Source organism: Camelus ferus, chromosome 30 (genome assembly GCF_009834535.1).
Source record: "Camelus ferus isolate YT-003-E chromosome 30, BCGSAC_Cfer_1.0, whole genome shotgun sequence".
Lineage (NCBI taxonomy): Eukaryota > Metazoa > Chordata > Mammalia > Artiodactyla > Camelidae > Camelus > Camelus ferus.
In genome coordinates this window covers 18,624,004-18,646,415 of record NC_045725.1, presented here as the reverse complement: position 1 = coordinate 18,646,415, position 22,412 = coordinate 18,624,004, and the positions used below count along the sequence as shown (strand labels likewise).

The 22,412-nt window shown below is 41.2% G+C and overlaps 1 protein-coding gene and 1 long non-coding RNA gene across 2 annotated transcripts in view; one reads left to right on the top strand and one right to left on the bottom strand.

Moving 5' to 3' along the window:
* Nucleotides 1–22,139, top strand: LOC106729354. Its single transcript, XR_004316201.1, has 5 exons — nucleotides 1–1,108; nucleotides 16,524–16,654; nucleotides 19,106–19,163; nucleotides 20,522–20,755; nucleotides 22,006–22,139. It is a non-coding gene; the product is annotated as an uncharacterized LOC106729354 (long non-coding RNA).
* The window catches only part of DCC (DCC netrin 1 receptor), a 986,493-nt gene continuing 981,538 nt past the window's right edge, over nucleotides 17,458–22,412 (bottom strand). Inside the window, exon 30 of the mRNA XM_014557664.2 lies at nucleotides 17,458–21,063. The gene's annotated coding sequence lies outside the window, so the exon portion shown is untranslated. The remainder of the gene's footprint in view (nucleotides 21,064–22,412) is intronic.

The following is a 22,412-nucleotide window of genomic DNA, read 5'->3' as shown; positions in this document are numbered from 1 at the left end:
AAGGGTTGGGGGGAAGGATAAATGAGGAGTTTGGGACTAACATATACACACTTCTATATATAAAACAGGTAAACAGTAAGGACCTATGGTATAGCACCGTGAACTATACTCAATACCTTATCATAATCTGTAATGGAAAAGAATCTGAAAAATAATAGATACGTACGTATATGTGTAACTGAATCACTTAGCTGTGCACCTGAAACTAACACATTGTAAATCAACTATATTTCAATAAAAATAAATAAATCTAAAAAAATACACTAATTTAAAAAAAGTAGTAGAAAAAAAAATCTTATCTTCTTGACATTTTTTGTGCTGTTGGAAAAGTCCCTAAGACTAGAATTCTAGAAACCACCATGTGCACGTACCAACTTCCATAATGGAGGCGTTTTTTCTCTCTGAAGGCGTAATTGTCATTTTCATAGAAAAATCATATCTGGATTCGTGAATTGCTAATTACATCGTCCAATTTAGGGCAATAACTTGAATTCAGTTTCTAACAAAAACCATATTGAATAATGGCTGCCGGGCTGTTAGAAGCACAGCGGTTCTTTGGGTTCAAATGTGTCTTATTAGTGCTTGTGAGTGACCGCTCTGATGAGTGCCCAGCAGACCTCCTGGTCACATCCACCCACGGCGCGCCTGTGGTCAGGGTCACCGGGAGACCTAGCAGCCTTTTCCTCGGCTACATGGCCATGGGAAGGTCAAGTAGCGCTGTGCCAACAGTTAACGGGGGATTTACTGGAGCCCTCTGCTCTCTTGCTCTGCTTCCTGGCGCCGGCCGAGCCCTCTCCCCCTCCACACCTTAAATGTGACTCCACAGAGAAGTTCTGCCCAAGCAGTTTCGCACATGTCCACTTAACAGACGGCTGGAGGCGGGAGCACAGTCGTTCAGAAACCGCAATGTGGGGTGCTTGTGTGAAGGGCCAGGAGGGGGCCCATAAAGCCAGCAGATCAGAATGAGTCAGCTGCTGTGAGGAGAGTGGTTGAAGTAGCTTTAATGACTTCTTTTTGCTTAACTAAGGGCTAGAAGACTGAACTTCTATGAACAAGCACCATATAGAAGAATGGAAGAAAAAACGAAGTTCTTCAGAAGTATGAAATGGTGCGTTGCTAGTAACAATAACGTATCGACGATGTGTATAGCATTTTATGGCTTAGAAAATGTTTTGTATTTTTTAAAAGGGATTCTTGCATAAACGCATGAGGAGAGCAGGGCTTACTGGCCACATCTGGTGGAGAAGAGAGGTGGGTTAAGTGACTTGCCTAAGCTAGTAAATGAAACATCGGGGACCCAAACATAATGCTTCTGGCGTGCCTATTGCTATGATGGCTATTGTTGCTAAGACTCCGACAATATTCCTGCTGCCTGATATGGTGCTTCACACAGAGAAGCTGTTCGAGAATAAATGAATAAACGAATTGCCAGCAATGTTCAAAATACTTTATTTCCATCTTTAGCCGAACAGCATTCTGATATAGGAAACCCTGGTGAGATAAACCAAGCTTTCTTCATGTCATATGGATGAGTCTGACGGTAGAAATTTAGCAAAATCTCGTTATATGAAGACATTTCTCAAGTACCCATTGTAAAAATAAAAACAAAAAAACAAAAACCACACATTTACAAGATGGGAAGTGTATAAACAAAGCTGCCCCTATGTCTTGTCATGTTCTCTTAAGCCAAGTCTAAACCCAGCCCTGAAAATTCACCAAATCGGCCAATAATGACATGTTTCAGTGTTTCTTTCCTCTGTGTGTGAGAAAAAGCTATGCTTAATACAGAACTCATTTTACAGTTCTCAGCTTCCATAGAATACTCCCTGCAAAGCCCTCTTTGACTTTGTAAAGTCTGGGCCCAAACCTAGCAAACAGAAACTCCATGCATTCAGAACAGTTGGTCTCAGGTAACCAGGCACCTCCAGAGCGCGCAGTGAATAATCAGGAATGAGTTCCCCAAAGGATGCTACTTTGTGAAACTGCTCACGGGATTAGAGGTGTCAATACAGCCCTTTGGCGGGAGCCTACGGGCCACGATTGGAAAATCCTGAAATGAAACTCTTCCTCTCCTGGTACTTACCCTTCAAATATTGAAGAAGAATCCACGAACACAAAGCATCAGTACATTTTTATATTTTTCATGATGGATGATGCTAATTTGGAATGAGATTTGGAGGTTATTAACACTCTGGGGAATAGTCGATGCCTAGAACAGGGGAACTTACGAGAAAAACAAGCAGAAATCTTCAGGACAAGTGTTTCTGGATGTGCGAGACTCTTCAGTCATGTTGATGATGCAGAAAAAACTTTCTAAATAGAAACATTTTCCCCGCAGAGATTTTATGTGATGTGTGGTTCCACACATTAAAATATATATATTTGTACAATTTCTTTCTCATTTCTTTTCACCATTTATTTTGGTATTTTTATGATATAAATTAGACTTTGATACATAGAATGCTGAAGTGTAGACAGTGTTGATTTAATCCAGAATATTTTCTTCTAGAAAGAGCATTTTTTCCCCCTAAAAAAAGCATCTTGTAGAGCATGTCTCCCTCTCTCCATCCCCACTCCTGCTTCCTCCCTTCCTCATGTCCCACCTGCCCCAGTGCTTTTGTTGGTCGTAGCTGTTAAGCCCTGGGTCTCCCTAGGCACAGGTGTGGCCACTTGGTCCAGACTGGGCCAATCATCTTATTCCATCTACCTGCTCACAGTGCTTGGTCCAAGCAATGGCACATTCCCCAGAGGAGGTCAAAGAGCTCTTCCCAGGCATTGTGCAAACTGGAGCTGGTGCGAGGCTGGGAGGGTCCAGTCCAGCACCAGCTGCAGACGTGTTCTGTTCTTGTTGGAACAACTGATCTGAGGAAGCACTTTTTGTACCAGTGACCCTGGTTTGCACACGTGCTTTCTGATGTTCTTGACGTTTGACTACGTGAACCAATACCTTTCTCATTACTGCTCAAGTTCAGTTTTGATCCCTGGAAGCTCATCGGCTCCATTAGACTGTTAGAAACCTTAGTGTTCAAGTCAAACCTCCTTGGACACTTGTAAAGATTGGTCTGGAATTGCTGAGGGTCACTTCCAACTCACTCAATTTTATTGGCCTTTAAATCTCATGTTTTGAGGATTAGGATTTACCTTTCTCTTTTCTTACCTTCAGATTTGGGATGATAAAATTATTGTGTAATTCCACAGTAAGGTGCAGTGCTCATCAATAGCAGAAGGAAGAAATCTGAAGGATGTTTTAAAGGTGTAGAATGAGTGACTATTCTGTGCCCTGAGCACTTTCGAACATGCAGAATTCAAGAGTAACTGGCAAATAGGTTCCACTTTCTAGCTGCTTATACACACAGAAAGTGATGTTCGGGCGCTCTGCTTTCAGTGGCTTAGACTCTGAAGTTCATAGGTGTTCAAAGTAATTACCTGAAATAGTCTCTCTAATTCATGTTTTTATCTGGTAGTAACATAAAAATATAAGCTCACGAGGGAGGAAACAGGTGTAACGGGGGCATATCCATAAATACGTAAGTTTATAGTTCATACCTGTAGCATAGTCTTAGCTAATATTCTTTAAACAACATTTATCTCTATTTAATTAAATACTTACATGAACAGACATCTGTAGAAAGGATTAACATAAGATCTTCTCTTATATGAGAAATCTTCAGGTGATTTCCAGAACCCTCTATTTTTATTCTAGACCTGATTTCATTATAACCTGAAAAAAACCATCAGTTGATACTTTATCTTTACTTAACATGTGAAAATTAATATTCCCTTGGTGATTGATGTACCTCCAGAGGTACAAAACAAGAGTTGAAGAGCAAGGAGCAGATTGGATAGCAGCCACTTCAAAAACTAGACTAGAACAATAACATGTTATTATATATACAGTAATAATAATGAAGAACAATAATATTGACTATGCTTTTTCTCAGGACTCAGAACTTCTTAGAAAAATACTCTGGTGTGCTTAAAATTTTGAAATGCAGTTACAGGTGGAGAAGATGCAGGAATCAAACTGGGTTGTTACCTAAACACGTAATTTTGGAGTCTAACACATTCTTTGGGATTGAGTCATTAAGAAACCATTTATCTACAAGAAGTATCTGCAGGAAGCACTGAATCCAGGTGGCTATGAAGTTATATTTTAAGGAACACTCAGAGAGAAAGCATAGCCAACTTTAACGGAGAGTTGTGAATAAGCAGTAAAGTGATTTCATCTTAATTTAGTAAACATTTTCCTTCTTGAAACTGAAGCAAAACTCCAACATATAAATTTCCAAAAGCTCACTTTATAATTTAACATGAATGCAGTGAACTTTACAAAGAAAATAAGATTACTTAAAAAAATTTTAAAGCAGAAGAATTGTGCAAAAATGAGAAGACGCATTTTGGTCCATTTTCCCTTCCCCCTGCATTGGGTAAGAATGTGTCCAAGAATATAAGAAAATGTGTCTACTTGAGACACACAGATAATATGAATAATATTGATGATTTTGTGAAATAATTTGTCTGAATATAGAGGTTTGGAGGGCAGTGGCTTAGCAATCAAAATATCTTTGTCATGATAAGAAAAACTTTCCAGTCATATGATTTTGATAGTTTCTTGAAACAGATGACATAGTTTATTCTTAGGGACCTTTCATTTTACCTAGAGAAGTCATTTTTTTTTTTTTTTTTTTTTTTTTTTTTGCCACCCTGCGTCCATTTCTACTTCCTTCTGATAATGAGACATGGTACCTCCCCTCATGTATGCTCCTCCCATGGGCTTCAAGACAATTGACATCACCCCTGGGCTTTGGGAGAGGAGTGAGTGAACAAGACTAAGAATATAGCAAATTCCAACCCTTTGATTACAGCGATAGGTTCAGGGATGGACCCATGATCCACACCTGTCCAATGAAAAACAATCCCGGAACTACTGTTTGTGGTATCCAGGAAGCAGTTACCTCTCATTGTATCTTCCTGGTGCAACCTGAAAACGAAAGATGTGAGTGCAATGAGTCTACCCTAAATTGTTCCGGTAGCTGAGCTAATGTAGTTTCTTTTTTAAAATTTAAGAAAGGAGTTTAAATTGGATTTCCTGTTGAGTACGGCAGACAGAGTTCTTACTGACAAATGTTACTGCTACAGAACCAGACTTAGGTCTGCTCACCTGTGTGCCATGAAGGCAATCTGCTGACACCCGGTTGTAGCGAAGGAGAGCGCAGTTCATTGCACGATGCCAAGTGAGGAGCCCAGGGCAGCTAGTGCTTACAGGCCCTGAACTCCCTGATGGCTTTTAGGGAGAAGTTTCTAAAGACTGGGTGAGGGAGGGGGGTGGTGGGGTGCACGATCAGCTCGTGGACATTCCGCTGACTGGTTGGTGGTGAGGTCATTCATTGGGAGTCACCATGATCAGCCTTCTGGTTCCGCCGGGTCTGGGGTCTGTGTGTTTGTGGGCAGCATATGGTTAACTCCTTTCACCTGGTGAAGGTTTCAGTGTCTGCAAAACAGCTCCAAGGATATGGCTCAGAATATCATCTGTAGCCTTTGAGGAGGAACTAAAGGTCCTCAACTTTGTTTAATGGCTAAACTACTATAGTTTTATCTTTTTTGACTGTTTCTCTTTGCTTTTGTATTTTCTCACTTCTCTGATTAAATTTATTCCTTGGAACTTGGGAAAGGCCTGAGAGACTAAAGATGGTTTTTTTGTTTTGTTTTTATTTTTTCTTTTTCCAAACAAGAGGCAGGCAGAAGAGGAGACTGGGGGGTGGGGGTGGGGGTCTGTCCCAGGAGGGCCTCATGGGGTCCTGCTTGGTTACATTATGAGAACAAAAACCAACTGGGGAGCTTGTTAAAATGACAGATTCAAGGACTAGACTAACTGAATCAGCATCTCTGGAATTTGGAGCCTAGGGTTTGGTATTTTAACAAGAGTTCCAGATAAATTTTATAATCACTCAATTTTGAGAAACACTCTCCAGGAATTCCTAAAGACTAACAGTTGAATGTTATTCAGTTTGGTGATAAAAAGCACATACTTTAGAGCTGACAGAAGTGGGTTCAAGGTCCAGCTCTACACTAATTAGGTGAGTTGTGGCAAAACACATCATTACCCTAGTTTCAATTTCCTCATCAGTAAACTAGCAGTAATAGTGTTTCATGCATCAAAGTGTCGCTTTATGTAAAATGAGATGATGTACCCCGGGTCTTAACACAGCATGTGCACATCATGAGTGTTTAATTTCATTAGTGTGTATTATGTTGTTTAATTTATTGTTAGAGGAAGTCAAACTCTTGTGAAACGTTGGGAAAACAGCTCATATTTGGAAAACCTGAGCCCCACCTTTAATACTGAAATAAATCAATTGAACAATGGGCTGTACTCAAAATTTATAAATATTTTAATTTTTACCAAATATTTGGGTCTTCATGTGATACTTTATTTTTTTCATAGTTGATACAATATAAAATGTAATCAAATTTATTCATTTATTCAGTAAATCCATTCATTCATTTGTTCAGTCAGTCAGTTTGACCTCCGTGGGCAAGGCCATATTGAAAGGCCATTGGTCTATGCAGCACAGGCAAAAAGGCCAAACATTTAGTCTGGAAGGAGTTACCTCCCATAGCTGTGGGTCCAAAGAGGGGCCTGATTTGACCCAAGAGAATCCAGGGGAGGAAAGAATCTTGTTGCTTGCTGCCAAGTCTGGCCCGGGAGGTCTTCCCTCGCACTTGGATAAATGTGAGAAGAGAATTCCAGGACACGGTTTTCATTTAGCATCACCCGTAGCAGGAGAGGCAGTCTGACAGCTGGGCGCAGGGTTCCTTCTACACAAGAAATGGTCTTCAGGGAGACAGAGGCTTGCTTAACTGGGTCAGGAGATAGAAGCCTGGGGCTCCATCAGCAATGCGCTAACCATCTAAGAGCTGGTGGTGCTTCCCTGAAGGGAAAGATGAGAGGGATTTCCGTTTTTGCACCTGGAAGTGAGTAAGAGGGCAGAACAGAGAGACGAGGAGGGGGAGGCCAGGGGGCAGAGCCCGGGAGACAGTGTAAGGCACGGTTTCAGGTCCGTGGGTCTTTCCTTCGGATATAATGGCTACAGAGTATTTTCAAATTGGACTGTTTAAATTGGTACAATTAAGTAAAACCCTCCTAGCCTTCTCCTTCCTTCCTGTCTGCAGTCCCATCTCACGTGAAGTCCACCTCTGATACTTTTTCGTTTTTAATGAGAAAATGGCTGAGTCAACGAGATACCCAACAGAGGCTGACTGCCCGCAGACAACTTGAGTCGCAGTTTTCTGGGCACAGATACTGATAATTAATAGCACAGCAGCTTTGTAAGCTGTAAAGCAGAACTTTACGCCTGGTTCAGGCCACATAAAAAATCTCTGGGGTGGGCAAGCTAGGTGTCATTGCCTTCCTGTTACAGGTGAAAATAAAATAAACTCAAGCTCAGAAAGGGTAGACACCTATTCAAGACCCAGAGGTTGGTAACTCTAAAGACTAATTTTTTAAAACCACTTTTTATTGTGTTAAATGAAATGCACATAACATAAAATGTACCCTCTTCATTCTTTTTAAAGGGTACAGTTCAGTGGTATTAAATACTTCCACATTCTCATGCAGCCATCACTGCCATCCATCTCTATAACTCTTTTCATTTTTGTAAAACTGAAACTCGACAATCATTACACAATAACTCCCCCTTCTCTTTTCCCCCCAGCCCCTGGGAACCACCATTACACTTTCTGTCTCTGTGATTTTGGCTACTCTAAATATCTCATATAGATGGAATCATACAGTATGTGTCCTTTTGTGACTGGCTTTATTTCATTTAGCATAGTATCTTCAGGATTCATCTGTGCCATAGCATGTGTCAGAATTGTCTTCCTTTGTCATGACTGAGTAATATTCCATTGTATGTGTATACATTTTGCTTATCCAGTCATCTGTCAATGGACTTATGGGTTGTTTCCATAGTTTTTAGCTGTTGTGAATAATGCTGCTATAAACATGGGTGTACAAACATGTTTTTGAAGTCCTGCTTTCAATTTAAGGACTAATTCTTTTGATTGGGAACTGGATCATTCCAGGTTCGTCCTCTCAGTTGCCAGACCTGAAGGGTCCTTATAAAACCACCACAGTTGTGATCTGATCTTCTAGACAATAGCCAAGGACTCTGACCTACCAGCAATACCTTTATACACTTGAACCCAAATTGTCTGTCCAGTAAGACTGAAATTTTTGACTCCATCTCCTTATCTCTACCAGGATACCTTCTCTAATCTCTTTAGATTGGGCATTTGCCTCTTTTTTTCATTGCATTTTAGACTTCATGGTCTTGTGTTGAGTTTTACTCAGTCTTGGCATATTGGTTTCCTGTGGCTGCTGTGACAAATTGCCACAAATTTAATGGCTTCAAACAACAGAAATTTATTTTCCCACAGTTCTGCAAGCCAGAGTTTGAAATCTGGGTTGAAATCAGGATGTCAGCAGAGCTTCAGTGTAGCTGAATCTCTAGGGGAGAATCCATTCTTTGCCTCTTCCAGCTTCTGGTGACTGCTAACATTCTCTGGTTTGTGGTCACGTCACTCCAATTTCTACCATTGTTACAGTGCCTCCTCCTCTTCTGTGTCTGTGTCAAATCACCCCCTTGCCTCTTTTTTGTAAGGACACTTGTGATTGCATTTAGAGCCCATCCACATAATCCAAGGTAATCTCCCAATCTCAGAATCCTTAATGTAATCACATTAGCGAAGACCCCTTTTCTATTCTGTGTAAGGTAAAAGGTGCAGGTTCCAGGTTCTGGGCACCACTATCCAGCCTATCATAACCTGTCCTCTTGAATGAGGACGCTGCACATCCTGCTTTGGGTCCTGGAGAGTTTCATTTCCTGCTCTAAACCAGGGCCACACTTAGAGAGTGTTTGATTATTGCTCTTAGCCTACAAGTCTTTTCCTTAAACCACACTGCTATTTACTCTGCAAATTTATGGCACAGGTGAATTTGACTTTGGAAATCACCCAGGTTTTTTCGAAGAATCATCGTTGAGTGATTTTAGAGTTTATTTTTGAAAGGCATAAGATCCAGTTACCCAATCACTTCCCCATTCTTCTGCTCTTGTTCATAGCGCAGCGTCTTCAAAGAGTTGTCACATATGTCGTGTATTTATTTCATAACTTCCTAATCCATCTTTGATCCTTTATAATTGGCTTCCAGCCCCATTCTTTCACGGAAACTGCTCTTGCTTTGTTCTCTAATAACAAGTATGACCGTATAATTATCCAAAGGAGGCTATTTTGAAAGTGCAAGTAGATACACTATGCTAACCACTGCTCTAGACACGAACTGCGTGAGGGCTTGTGCACATCCTCGGGACTGACCCAGGAAAACTGGGGGCGTGGTTACACTACCCATGGTCACACTGACAAGTTCAGTACCTAGTACTTTATCTTTGTCTTAGCAGCATCCTACCAACTTTTTAACACAACCAATTTTCTCTCCTTTTCCAATGCTGCTTTCCCCCTTCCTTCTGCCATACCAATGCTTTTCTCCTGTTACTTTCTTCTACCAGGAAACTCCAGCTTTTTCCTGTTCTTGGCTACTCTTTCTAAGCCTGATCATCTGGTTGTACCTTCTCTACCCAGTATCTGTATTCTGCATTCTCTTGGGGCTCAGTTTGGGCCCCAAACTCTCTTTCCACCAAGTTTCCTGTGACTTTAGGTGTCGTCGCACGTTGGCAATTTCTGAATGTCTCCAGACCTTTCTTATGTGCTCCACATTCAGATGTTCGGCTACGTGTTGATACCCCCTCAGGGATATGACACTGGTCCTTTAAGAGTTAGACTCTTTTTTCCTATATGTGCCCATACCCCAAACTGTCCCTCTCCAGTCTGCTGTGTCACAGAAAATGTTACTATCAACTAAAAGGCTGTTCAAGCCAGAAACTCACCCCATCCAAATCCATCTGCAATTGTTTGTTTTTACCCCTAAAACACATTTTAGATGTACCTGCTTTATTTTCATTTCTTTACCACTGCTGAATCACACCTTTCCTGCAGCCTTTTTTTCTTTTTCACTTTTTCTACTTGGAATTCATTCTCTACATAATAGGCGAGATGCATATTTTAATACACACCCACACGACTGATACACTTTTTTGTAAACATTAAATTAATAAAACTTCTATTCACTTTAAATATTGATTCTCTATGGCTTCTTAAGAATTGGCTCAGTGGTTTCAGTGCCTAAAGGGAAATTAAGATACTAATAAATAGGCACATAGTGAAGATTTGTAGGACTTGACATAAGGAAAAATTTCCCCAGAACTGATAAGGAAGCATAAAGTTTCTATTGGACAAGACACGGTACATTTGCGGACATGGGTATGCAAGGAGAAGTGAAAATGTTACGAGGTCACATCTTAGTGCCCTGATACCCCTCCACAGGGTAAAACCCTAGGACAAGGAGGCAGGTGTTGAGAGAAACCGTAGGCAAGGAGGAGGGAAGCCAAAACCAGAGAACCCTTGGACTCTCATCCATTGTGGCTCATAAGATTCTTGGAAAGGAACATCTCAGAAGGCTAGGTGATGCTATGGAGGAAAATAAGGTCTTGATATGCTCGGCAGAGAGAATGCTGGTGGTAAAACCTGCATATAAAGTAAGGAATCAGTTATTCCAGAATGCTGTCAGTGGGGCATTTGAGAGAGATCTGATTTGAAAGTCATTGAGTCTGCCATATGATTACCATGGCCAGGGGAAAGGTAACTCTCAAACAGAGGTTGCATAGTGGACAGCCTACTTGGGGTCCAGGTGGGAGATAAGACTCAGAGATATAATAGTGGCAGAAAGAGTTTAGATTGGGCCAAGTCAGGGGAATAATGGGATCCTGTTGTGCAGAGAGAAAAGCTCCTCAGTGTCTTCAGGGGCAAACCTTGGCAGTAAAGGCCAGCCAAGTTCCCAGTAGTGAGAGGGAGTAAAGGCTAGCTTGGAAGTGGTGAAGATCCATACTTGGTCATGCTCTCCGAGAGAACGTACACACCTCCGCAGAAGCCATCTTGAAAAGAAATGGCAAGAGCAGGGGTTCCACAAGGAGAAGTGCAGAGATGACAGGGAGTTAGAACTTTGAAGTTCATGACTTTATACAAAAAAAAAAAAAAAACAAAACTTAGCTAAACAGAAAGAGGCTGCTTTAAACAAAAAAGAAAGTAACAGTCTCCTTTCATTGGCAAGATTGAGATACATCTCATTACGCAGCAAGAATTGGGGATCGTGAGAAGGAGAAGAGCAGTCACAGACAGTAAAGAGCGTGCGTGATTTTGCACAGCTGAGGTCACGCGTGCAGGTTTTTCAAATCTTGGTCCACCTAAATCAGATTTTAACTCTTCTGTGTCCCCAGCTGGCTCCCATCTCCTTTCAAATCTAAACTTGGTCAATCTGGCCCAACTCCAACTCCCTAGCCTCTTCATCCTGTTCTCCCCTCTTGCTCAGTGAGGTGCAGATGTGCTAATTATCTGTCCAGCCCTCGGATGAGCCAGGCTCTTTCCCAGCTCGGCCTTTGCTCAGTTTTCCCCTCCATCTGGAATGTTCTGTGTTCCCAGCATTCCCTTGGATTACCTCTCAGTATCCTGTGGTTGCAGTTTGAATGTTAGCTCCGTGGAGAAGTCTTTCCCTGTGAATTGTCTCCATTCCCCATCAATAGTGATGAACCATCTCTAAAGATGCAGTATTTCTATACTGCAATCTAGCACCCATTACAGTTATAATTATCACACCAATCTGGTCTTGTCTCCATAAGCAAAGCATAAACTCCATGGAGACAGGGATCCTATTCATATTGACCCCTCTTGCTTTTCCAGTATCAGTTCAGACACTGGTACACTGTTAATATTCAACAGACATTTGTGAATGAAAGAATATCACTTTATATTCAGTGGTCCCTTATTAGCAACAATTAAATTAAATATTTTAGATCACCATTGCATAGCTTCCACTGACTTTATAAATGTACTTCCTGCTTTTCCCCCGCAAACCATATACTCCCCCCAAAAAATGCTGAAATATTTATTAGTTCCAATTTTTGTCCTATAAATTCTTTGTAACTTTTTTTGTTCGTATAATAACTTCTTTTATCTGAATAGCCCTTTTTCATTTCTAAAGGTTTGGTCTTATATATTATTTAAAGCTCTTTCCACATACCACCTTCCCTCTGAGGCTTCTGTGAACATCAGTGTGATACCCTGTTCTGTGCAATTTTGTCTTTATCTGCCTAAAGTATCTGTCTCATTTGAACTATAACCACATAATATACATGTATGTGTATAGATAACACATTTTTTTCTGTTAGTGTAAAAATGTATAAGATACACAGATTTATCCTTTAGTTTGTTGGTACCCTCAGCACTGTGCTTTACATGTGAATAAAAGGCACTAAGTAACTACTGGTTGTATATACTAGGAAAAGGAAAAAAATATTTTATAATACAATCTCTTTGAAAATTTTTTTCTGCATCTACATGCATACTACAAATTACACCTGTAGCATCAGAATCACACACAAATGACACATTTCTTAAATTGCTATGTATATATATTTAAATGTGTGACCACGTTCACACAAGTCGAGGGGAAAGATTGAGTACAGAGACTTTCAGAAGTAGCATTCCTTCGCCTTTTGCCAAGCCCTGGAAATTGTAGTAGGGGCTTTACGTACACTGTCTAATTTAAATTTAAGCCCACAACATTCCTTTAAAGCAAATGCCATCGTCAGTTTTTTGAAACATCCTATTTCAGGAAGAAATAGACACAGTAACAAATAAGGAGCCACACTGACAAAATTAAAATGCTGCCGTTGTTAAGAGGGTTCCACACCAAAGACCAGTTTCCACTTGAATAAAGAGAAAAGTAGCTGAGGGAATCCACCCCAGAGCCGAAGAATAGCACAGGAATCAAATCCTTAAGAGAGATTAAGAAGGTGAAAAATCGTTCCACTAAGAGGTATTTTGTCAAACTTACACAGAGAGTCAGAACAGACATTAGCAAAGACAGGAAATGAAAGGGCTGCCATTAATTTATAAAGAAGAATGTTAATTAAGACCTGAGAGGAATCTGGGAAAAATTACTTCTGTTATTTATTTCAAGAAACCTTTTGAACTGCTAATGAGAACGTTTGGATTATCTCAGGAATAACTGCCGTAGTTTTTACTGTATCAAATTATGAGTTTCTAAAGTTAAGGTGAAGGAGAGAGATCAGTCACAAAGGAAAGGAAAAATGTATAGTGATATGGAAATAAGAAATTGGTAAATGAAGAATAGATTATACTTAGGTAAATAGAAAGTAAAACAAAACCTAGGTGCTTAAAAAAAATCTAGTATTCAACAATGACAGTGGCATCTGGAGGGTTGCCTGTAACAGTAAACCCCAATTTCCCATTGTATCCATGGACTTAGAGAAAATAGGAGGAGGAGGAAGGGGAGAAGGTGGAGAAGATGTTATTACTGAAAGACGGGACCCCTCCACAGAATCAGAAAGGTTTTTTTTTTTTTTTTTTTTTTCTTTTGAGACTAACTGTAAGGCCAATAAAACTTAAAGGAAGCACGGTAGATGGGCTGTCCTCGCCATACTGCCAGTGATCTCATGCAAAATGATCTTCAGATCACAGGTGAAAAGTTTATACCAACCAAAAATCCAGGCAGGAGTCACCTTGGCTGCTTTAAAAAGCATCAGGCACCCAGAAGTTATTTATTCCTTCCTCTAACCATTCTCTCTCTCCGCTACATTTATTTGTTCACTACGAACCGCCAGGACAGAACTAAGCAGAAAGGGTGAGAGAAGAACCAGTGAGCTCGGGCACGTGTCTCATCTTCCCAGTTCTGTACAGGCAGAGAAGAGACAGAGCTTCTGTTTCTTCCTGAGCTTTGCGCTTTTTCATATACTCCTCTTGACAATCAGGAAAAAGTCGATACAACCCAAGGGGCCATAAAATGAAGCCATGAGCAATTCAAATAAACAGATCATGTATTGATCTGAATAGATCTTCTTGTTTCAGAGTAAATAGAATAAAAATACTGAAATCCAAGGTAAAGATAAGAATGGGCTAAAGAAATGAAACAAAACAAGCTTATAGGATAATTCTTCTACAAAACCAGAAAAATTGTCTTTCATAAAAAACTGGTACTTTCAAATTTAGAAAAAAACGCAACTCTCTGGAAGGGAACTGGAATATATTGAAGAAAGAACAGGAATGGATAAAAAGACAACATGATGATGGAATGAGGGAGGCGATGGGTGAAAGAGGAAGAATTGCAATAAAATTAAAAATGCAGGTGCACAATTAAAACTATTATTGGAGGCAGTAAAAGTTTTAACTTTATAATAAGTAGAAGTAGTGATGTGGGTGACCAACCTGAGAGGATGCAAAGAATGTTTGGGAAAAAAGAGTAAATGCATGAAAAATAATGAGAAATTTAATGATAGAGTAGAAATCACAAAGTGTTTTTAAGAATTACAGATATACCTTTAAAACACATCAAAATAAATGGAAACAGTTCTTGAAAAATGTCCTGGGGAATTTGATAGGAATCATTAAATCTGTAGATTGCTTTGGGTAGTATGGCCATTTTAACAATGTGAATTCTTCCAGCCCAAGAGCATGAGGTATCTTTCCATTGCTTTAAGTCATCTTTAATTTCTTTAAGCAGTATTTTATAGTGCTCCATGTATAAGGCTTTTAACTCCTTGGTCAGATTTTATGCCTAAGCATTTTTTTTTGATGCAATTTTTAAAAAAGATTGTTTCTTTACTTTCATTTTCTGATATCTCATTGTCAGTGTAAAGAAATGCAGCTGACTTCTGCCTGTTAATCTTGTAACCTGCTACTTTGCTGAATTCTTTTATCAGCTCTAGTAGTTTTTGTGTGGAGCCTTTAGGGTTTTCTATATATAGTGTCATGTCATCTGCATATAGTGACGGTTTTACCTCTTCTCTTCCATTTTGGATCCCTTTTCTTTCTTTTTCTTATCTGATTGCTGTGGCTAGGACTGCCAATCCTGTGTTGAATAGAGGTGGTGAGAGTGGGCATCCTTGTCTCGTTCTGGATTTTAACAGGCAGGCTTTCAACTTTGCACCATCGAGTACTATGCTGGCTGTGGGTTTGTCGTAAATAGCTTTTATTATGTTGAGATATGTTCCCTCTCTATCCACTTTGGTAAGGGTTTTTATCATAAAACAGAAATTGAAACAATGCTGTAAACTGACTATACTTCAATTAAGGAATGTGAAAACAATCTAAATAAATGGAAACAAGTAATTTAATGAATTGAAGAAAATTTCCATCAAAGAGAGGCAATGTCAGCCTTTCTGGATTCTAGCTTTGGGTAAACCTCTCTGACTTTGCACTTTATTTCAGATCTGTGAAATTCTCTACATGCATATTAATGCAGTCAGCTGCCTGTCTTCATTATACCATTTCAGGGTATTTCAGAGAGTATCCATTCTTTGACTCCTTCAAAATCCTTTTCATAAAAATACTTGCAATGGAGAGAGTAGTTCGTCCTTTAACTTTCTCTTGTCTAGATCAAACACCAGTACTCCATTTTATTTTTCTTCACATGACCAGTTTCTCATGATAGCTTCTGTGGAAGCACAACATCCTTACGTACGAGATGATTACGTAAATTGAGTATGTGAGACAAAACAGACTCGTAAATATGTTACTTCTCATTCTTGCGTATCAGTTTAACATTTTAGTCTCAACATATTTGTGTTTCAGGAATCATAGAATAAATATTTATAGAAGATAGCTCTGGAATATCATTAATTGGAGTTTTTTTTTTCAATTGTGGTATAATTACCTAATGTAAAATTTACCATTTTGATATTGTTAAGTGTGCGGTGCAGCTCAGTAGCATTAAGTACATCCACACTGGTGAGCTGCCGTTCCCACTCTCCACCCACAGAACTTTCTTCATCTTCCAGAACTGAAACTCGGTACCTATTATGCAACTACTCCTCATTCCCCCATCTTCTCAGCCCCTGGCAACTGCCGTTCTACTTTGTCTCTGTGAATGTGACTACTCTAGGTTCCTCATATCCTCATGTAAGTGGAATCGTACAGTTTATTCTTTTGTGATGAGCTTCTTCCACTTCACGTTATGTCCTCAAGCTTCATCCATGCTGTGGCATGTGTCAGCATGTCCTCCCTTTTTAAGGTTGAGTAATACTCCATTGCATGTATCTACCATATTGTGTTTACCTCTTCATCCATCGGGGAGTACTTGGGCTGCTTTCGCCTTTTGGCTGTGGTGAATAATGCTACTATGAACATGGGTGTTCCCTGCTTTTAATTTCTTCTGGCTCTATGCCCAGAAGTGGGATTGCCGGATCGTCTGCTCATCTATGTTTAGATTTTGAGGAACCACCATACTGTTTTCCACAGCTGCTGCACGAGTTTACATTCCCACTAGCGATGCCCAAGGGTTCCAGCTTCTCCAGGTGCTTGGTGATCTTAAACACAATTTATTTTCTCTTTAGGTGGAATGATTATGCATTGAAGAAGTTGGGAAGAGCTACATGACCTTTAAAGCCCCACCAGTCCTGTCACTGGCGATGCCTTGGCTTCAAGCAAGCTCACTGCGTAGTTCTCTGCTTGCCCAAAAGAGTTGGTAAAACTTTTATTAATACATGATTTTCTCTTAAAGAATGTATTACATGCCCAATTTAATCCTTCAATTAATACAGCAATATATTATTCAATGCATATGTGTGTCCCCATGTTCTGCTGTTGATCCTGTAAGAATGAAGTATTTGGTGGATGGAGAGAGTATTGTATTTGGTGTTGGTGTGTTGAAATGGGAGCAAAAACAGTGGAATCTTTGCCTTGAGGTTAATTCTCTAAAAACAGACCCTGACGTGAAGATTAGTGTAAAGGTGATTTACTATGAGGTGCTCCCAGGAGAAATCACTGGAGGAATGGAGGAAGAGGGAAAGAGAGGGGGGCAAGCCAAACGTGGGTACCGTATCTAGGCTGCAGTGCTGTGGAGCAGTGTCTCCTCGCAGAGAGTCACTTGGGCTCAGTCCTGCAAGGGAACTCTGGAAATAAGTTGGCTTATACCTCAGAGTTGTCACAACCAAGGGCATGGGAGCTGGACTGTTTGTCAGTTATTGGTAAGATCTGATCTGGAATTTCCACCTTTCCTGTGTATGTTGGCAAAGCAAGTTCTGGCAGCCCGAGGCAGCCCTTCACCAGACGTGGGTATTGGCTGCTGGGATAGAAAGCACACTGGGCATGTGCATGAAAATGGCAGAAGCATGAAAATGGCAGAAGCATCCAAAGTGATGTGGACTGACAGCCTCTGATGCAGCTGTCAGAAAAGGCAACACGGATCCTGAGGGTAAGGACAGACAGCAGGGGTCAGGGTCGTGTGCATGCAGTACCAGACATTGCATAGAGAGACCATGAAGAAAGAACTTTGTATCAAAACTTTATTTATTAAACAAAAAAATGCACCATTGGAATAACATTTCTATAAAAAATGAATATGAGACTGTTCTACAGTGATTACAAAACCCCTTTTTCCTCGTGTAGTAGTATACAAGATCCTGTGTAGAAACAGTCATTGTTTTAAACTGTAAGCAAGCCTCCTTTCTCATAGAACAAGATTTACACTTAAATATTGCGGTCGCTAGTCTAACTTGGTTAACAACGCTAGAGTCTGACAATGTGAAGAAACTCTTGGGAGGCGCAAAATACCTTTTCTTCTTTTTTTTAAAAGGCATCTTGTCGCCACAAAAAGTTTCTTTTTCCACTAAGGCTAGTCAAAGCTGTAGTATACCCATTTCTACCAAATAAACCTACCACCCGCTAGCACACTCACGATCTGAATGGCAAAGCCCTTTGAGAGAACGAGGAGCACTGATCTGTAAAATGCTATCAGCATGTTGTGGGTTTGGTGTTCTCCTGTCCGAGCGACCCGGAAGGGGAGAGGGCTGCGATGATGGAGGGTCAGTGGAGGGCTTTGCCTCGGCGTGTCCTCACACTCAGCAGTGGACAGTTCATTTCCAAAGCGGCCCCTCTGAGATACGGAACACTGCAGCTTTAACAGCCATGCCTAGATTCCCAACCAGATCTCCCTTTGTATCATAAATTATCCAAAAAGAAGCCACTCTAAATAATAAATTAAATATTACTTATAAAAAGTACACCCCGGACCCACCCGCCCATCCCCCCAAACAAGCTGACAATTCACAAAGTTCAGAATTGTCAAGTTTACCCTACAGTAATAAAAAACAGCATTTCTCCTCCTCCCCAACATTCCTTTCTCGCATCTGAAAATACACTTTCAGCGCACGGTGAGATCCCTTGGCCCATGCATCTGTGTTTACGACATCTGGTAGAGTTCTCCTGTTGCTTCTCCACCGAACCAAAAAAAACCACAGGGTGACAATGTACAGAGGCTCTCTACTGAGAGCAGGAGAAGACATCCTTCAGAGAGTGCACCTGGAAGTCCACCGAGTGAGCAGCACCCAACGGTGGCAGCGGAGCCCACGGCCGGGCGTGGCGTCTGGTCTCTGTATTAGCTCACTGACTGAGACCTTCGGGCATTTCTGTTCAGAATCAGTACCTTTTGGCAGCAGGTATTTGAATAGCAAGTAACTCTGGGGCATGGGAGCACATACTTCCTAATGGAATAGGATATCATACAAAACATCTATGGTTTTTCCAAAGTGTCTGATTTAATTTGAAACATGGAAATCAAGTGAAAAGCTTTTCTGTGCACTATTAAAGTGATTTCTGAAAGTTACCAGAGAAGTACAAATTATGAGTAAAATGTTGCTTTGAAAGTAATTTAAAAAAGAGAGAGATTGCAGATTTGAGTGTATCACTGTTCTGCAGTTCGAGAATGTTGTGGGCTCTGTGTTGTGTTTATGGGTTACAGACAGGCCTGGACACTAACCTCAGGTCTTAGGGATGGTCTGCGGTTGGATGAAGATAAACTGGTTGAGGAAGGGAATGCAGCCTTGTTCCACATCTATTTTAAAGTCTTGAGGACTTTGTTTTTCATAAACACACCTAAAACTAAGAAACTTTTCTCTTTTTCTCTCTCATGAGCTAGAAATGGATATTCTAAAACTACAAGAAGTCAGAGTCCGGGACACCATTTCATCTAAAAGGTAAGGTGATCTCTTATAAGTGACTTTTCTTTTTTGGTTAGAATTATAGTCTGGCAGCCATGTATGATTACATTTGTTACATTTAGAGAAGACCTTGAGACATTGAAACAAAGTCAACAGACAGATGGATCCCAAGGGTGGCTAAGAGTGAGCAACCATCTTTAAGCACAGACTAGGAAGGCTTCCAGAAAGACCTGTACTTCGATTATTTATTGGAAGAGCCAATGAGTGCCAAACGTTGCCATTTTAAAATGTTGTCTGGAAGTGACACACTAATGCTGGACGGCTCTCCATTTGTAGCTCTTAACCAATGCAGAGGACTGAACATTCATGTCATTTTGAAGAACATTTATTTCGAAGAGAATAATGTTATATCCAACTCCTCACAGGAAGCCTTAATAAATTCACCTCTTCTACCCCTGGCTCAATATGTTTCTTTTCTTTCCTTTTCTTTTTTCTCCAGATTGTTCAGTCGGGTGTGCATTCCATAATACCCAAATGTAAAGTTCCATTTAAATGTTCTCGATGTTTATAGCTCTGTCTGCTCTACAGAGAGGTAGCTGTGACTGGTTGCTTCCTGAATGTGAATCACTAAGAAATATTTAACTTTTGGCTGGGGCATCCTCCAACTGGGCTTTATACATTTGTGAGCTATCTGCATTTTTGTGAGTTTAACAAATGCAGAAATTTCAAGAGGAAAGAAAATAGCTTTCCTATCAGTATGAACTACAAAGGAAAAATACTGAACTTTTGCAAGAGGAGGCTCTTGCCTGACGGCTTGGCGCTGCGCAGGGGAGGCCTGAGCGTGCCCTGCCAAGTCTTATTTTCTTCTTTATCCAGGGAGACACGACTCCTGGCGGCAGAGCTGCTGGTTGGTTGTCAAGCATCGCCCTGCGGGAGTCAGAGAGATGTATGAGCTGAGAGAGCCCTGCACGTCATGAACTAGACTCAGAGTAGGAGCAAACTAAGGCTCTCTTGCAGTATTTACAGATTTCTTCTTGTCAAGAGATCAGGAGACTGGGAAACTGAAAAGTTACCTGTAGACTGGGGCAAGCAGTTGTGAGCACATGTGAACTGTTTGAGAGGATGGGGAGCAGAGTTGAACAGAGCCGGGGTAAAGGCATTTCATGTGAAAACCACTGGGTAAATCGCCCCAGAGTCTCTCGTGGGAATTCAAATGGATTCTACCACACAGTCCCTGCGTGGAGCTCAGACTTCCTAGCGCTGCCAATCAACAAGACAAGCCACTGGATTCGCGTCATGAGGAGAGTGTCGAGAGCGTGCATCTGCGCGTTTCAGGAGCATGAGCTGAAAACAAGTAATGCATATTTTCGTACGTTTAAAACCTGTCTCCTCAGGTCGCTGACTGAAAAGCCTAGAGGAGTCGAGAACTTTGTGAGAACGCTAGTTCTCGTGATTGTCCACATACAGCCTACAGACCGGAGGTGCGGCTCCGCTCCTGAAATCGGAGGTTTGCAGCTCTTTCCAAACCGAACAGTCAGGATGACCTTCCTGGGACGTCAGATGCCTTCAGAGAAGGTTCCTGGTCTGTGGGGATGAGAAAGGGGGAGCCATTCTAGGACCCTGAGGAGGTAAGACAAGCCAAATGAATGTTTCCTTTTCTGAGGGAGGGGTTCGTCCTGCAAGACTCAGTGGTGTGTTATGAAATGCCGTGCTCCGGGTCAGTGGAGGGCTGTTTACCTAAGCGCCGAGAAGCTGCACGGGAGGTACCTGCCCCCATAGAGTAACGTCCCAGAGCTCTTCAGAAGGACTTCAAGAAAATGTAAGCACACTGAGGAAGCACTCTTGCTGAAGGAGCAGGTTTGCAAACGGACCGGACTTTCTAATGACCCGCTTGAACAAGCCCTCTCTGACGTCAGATTTCCTTCCCGACATAAAACTGTAAAAAAATAATCTGAATTATTACTTCTGTTACAGTGCCATTTTGCTCAAAATATTTCATTCAGGGATTCATATATAATTACCCACCTAATAAAAGGAGCTATTAGGTTGTAAAGATCCTATCCCTTCCATGCTCTTTTAAAATTATGACCTACTCAAGCTTGAAATCAAAGGCAGAGCTGAAAGGAATAATTCAGCTGAAACTCTCTTATTGGGTTTTCAAGTTGCCTAACTGATAAATATGCAAACTAGCTCCCTTTTGGCGCTGCAGCTGCATAAATGGATTAACTCCAAATGCAGCTGAACATCCAGAAACTAAAAAAGGGTGCACACAAAATGTTTTTAATTTCACCTAGTTGCAAGCTGTAGATAAACATGGCAATAGAAGTTTGAGATTCTAGCTCACAATGGAGATGCGGTTTCGAAGAGCATCCACTGGGTTTAGGCTGTGTGAGAAGTGTCAGCCCCTCCACTCCCCTCTGAGTCTGGTGCAGAAGGTTCCCTTGACAACAAGGCTTGGGGGTGCCACTTCCCGACACTGCCTGCTCTCAGTCCGTGAGGACTCTGTTGGTGGAAGTGACATCACTCAAGAGAAGATACTGTTTAAAACTCCTGCTATTTCCCGTCCCTTCCTTGGGATGGGGCCTGTTCTCAGGAAGTCTGCCATTTCCACAGAGGGTTACGGGGACACGTGTGTCAGGATGTGTGGAACCGGCCACCTCACCTGGGCTGGTTGCCAAGACAACTCAGGGAAGGCTGGGATGGAGGGAGGGAACCCTTCTAGCCAGACTCCTGAGGAAGATGGCCTTGCTGAAGCTTTGAAATATCATCACAGTGTGGTATGGCACAAAAGCCACCCAAATGGAAAAGTGTCCTATTACAAGTTTAAGCACATAATTATCATGTGTCTGAGAAGATTGCATACTGTGTCCTCTTTCAGGAAGTGGACTGGTGGCTGGCAGGATGCCACTAGTTGCAGGTTTTTACGTTCCTGTTCCCCAGACATAAATGTCAACTGAGGGTGGATTTACAGATACTTGCTAACATGGGCGAATTTGACAGCCGCCTGCTGATCTCCACCCCTCGTGCAGGAACGACTTGAGTTACAAAACATAAGCATTCACTGCCTTTCATGTGTTTACTTGTTTGTTTTTTTTGTGCTGTTAGGAAAACCTCCAGTCCTTTGGTGCTATGGAGTGAGAGAGTTCCCATGGGTGCTTTGCACTTTAAAGTTGAAAACAAAAGAGTGAGCTTGCACTGATTTGCCATGGCATGGTACAGGCGGAAATAACGCACTTGCATTTAGTCAGATGAGACCTACACGGATAAGAAAATGACAGACCTCGA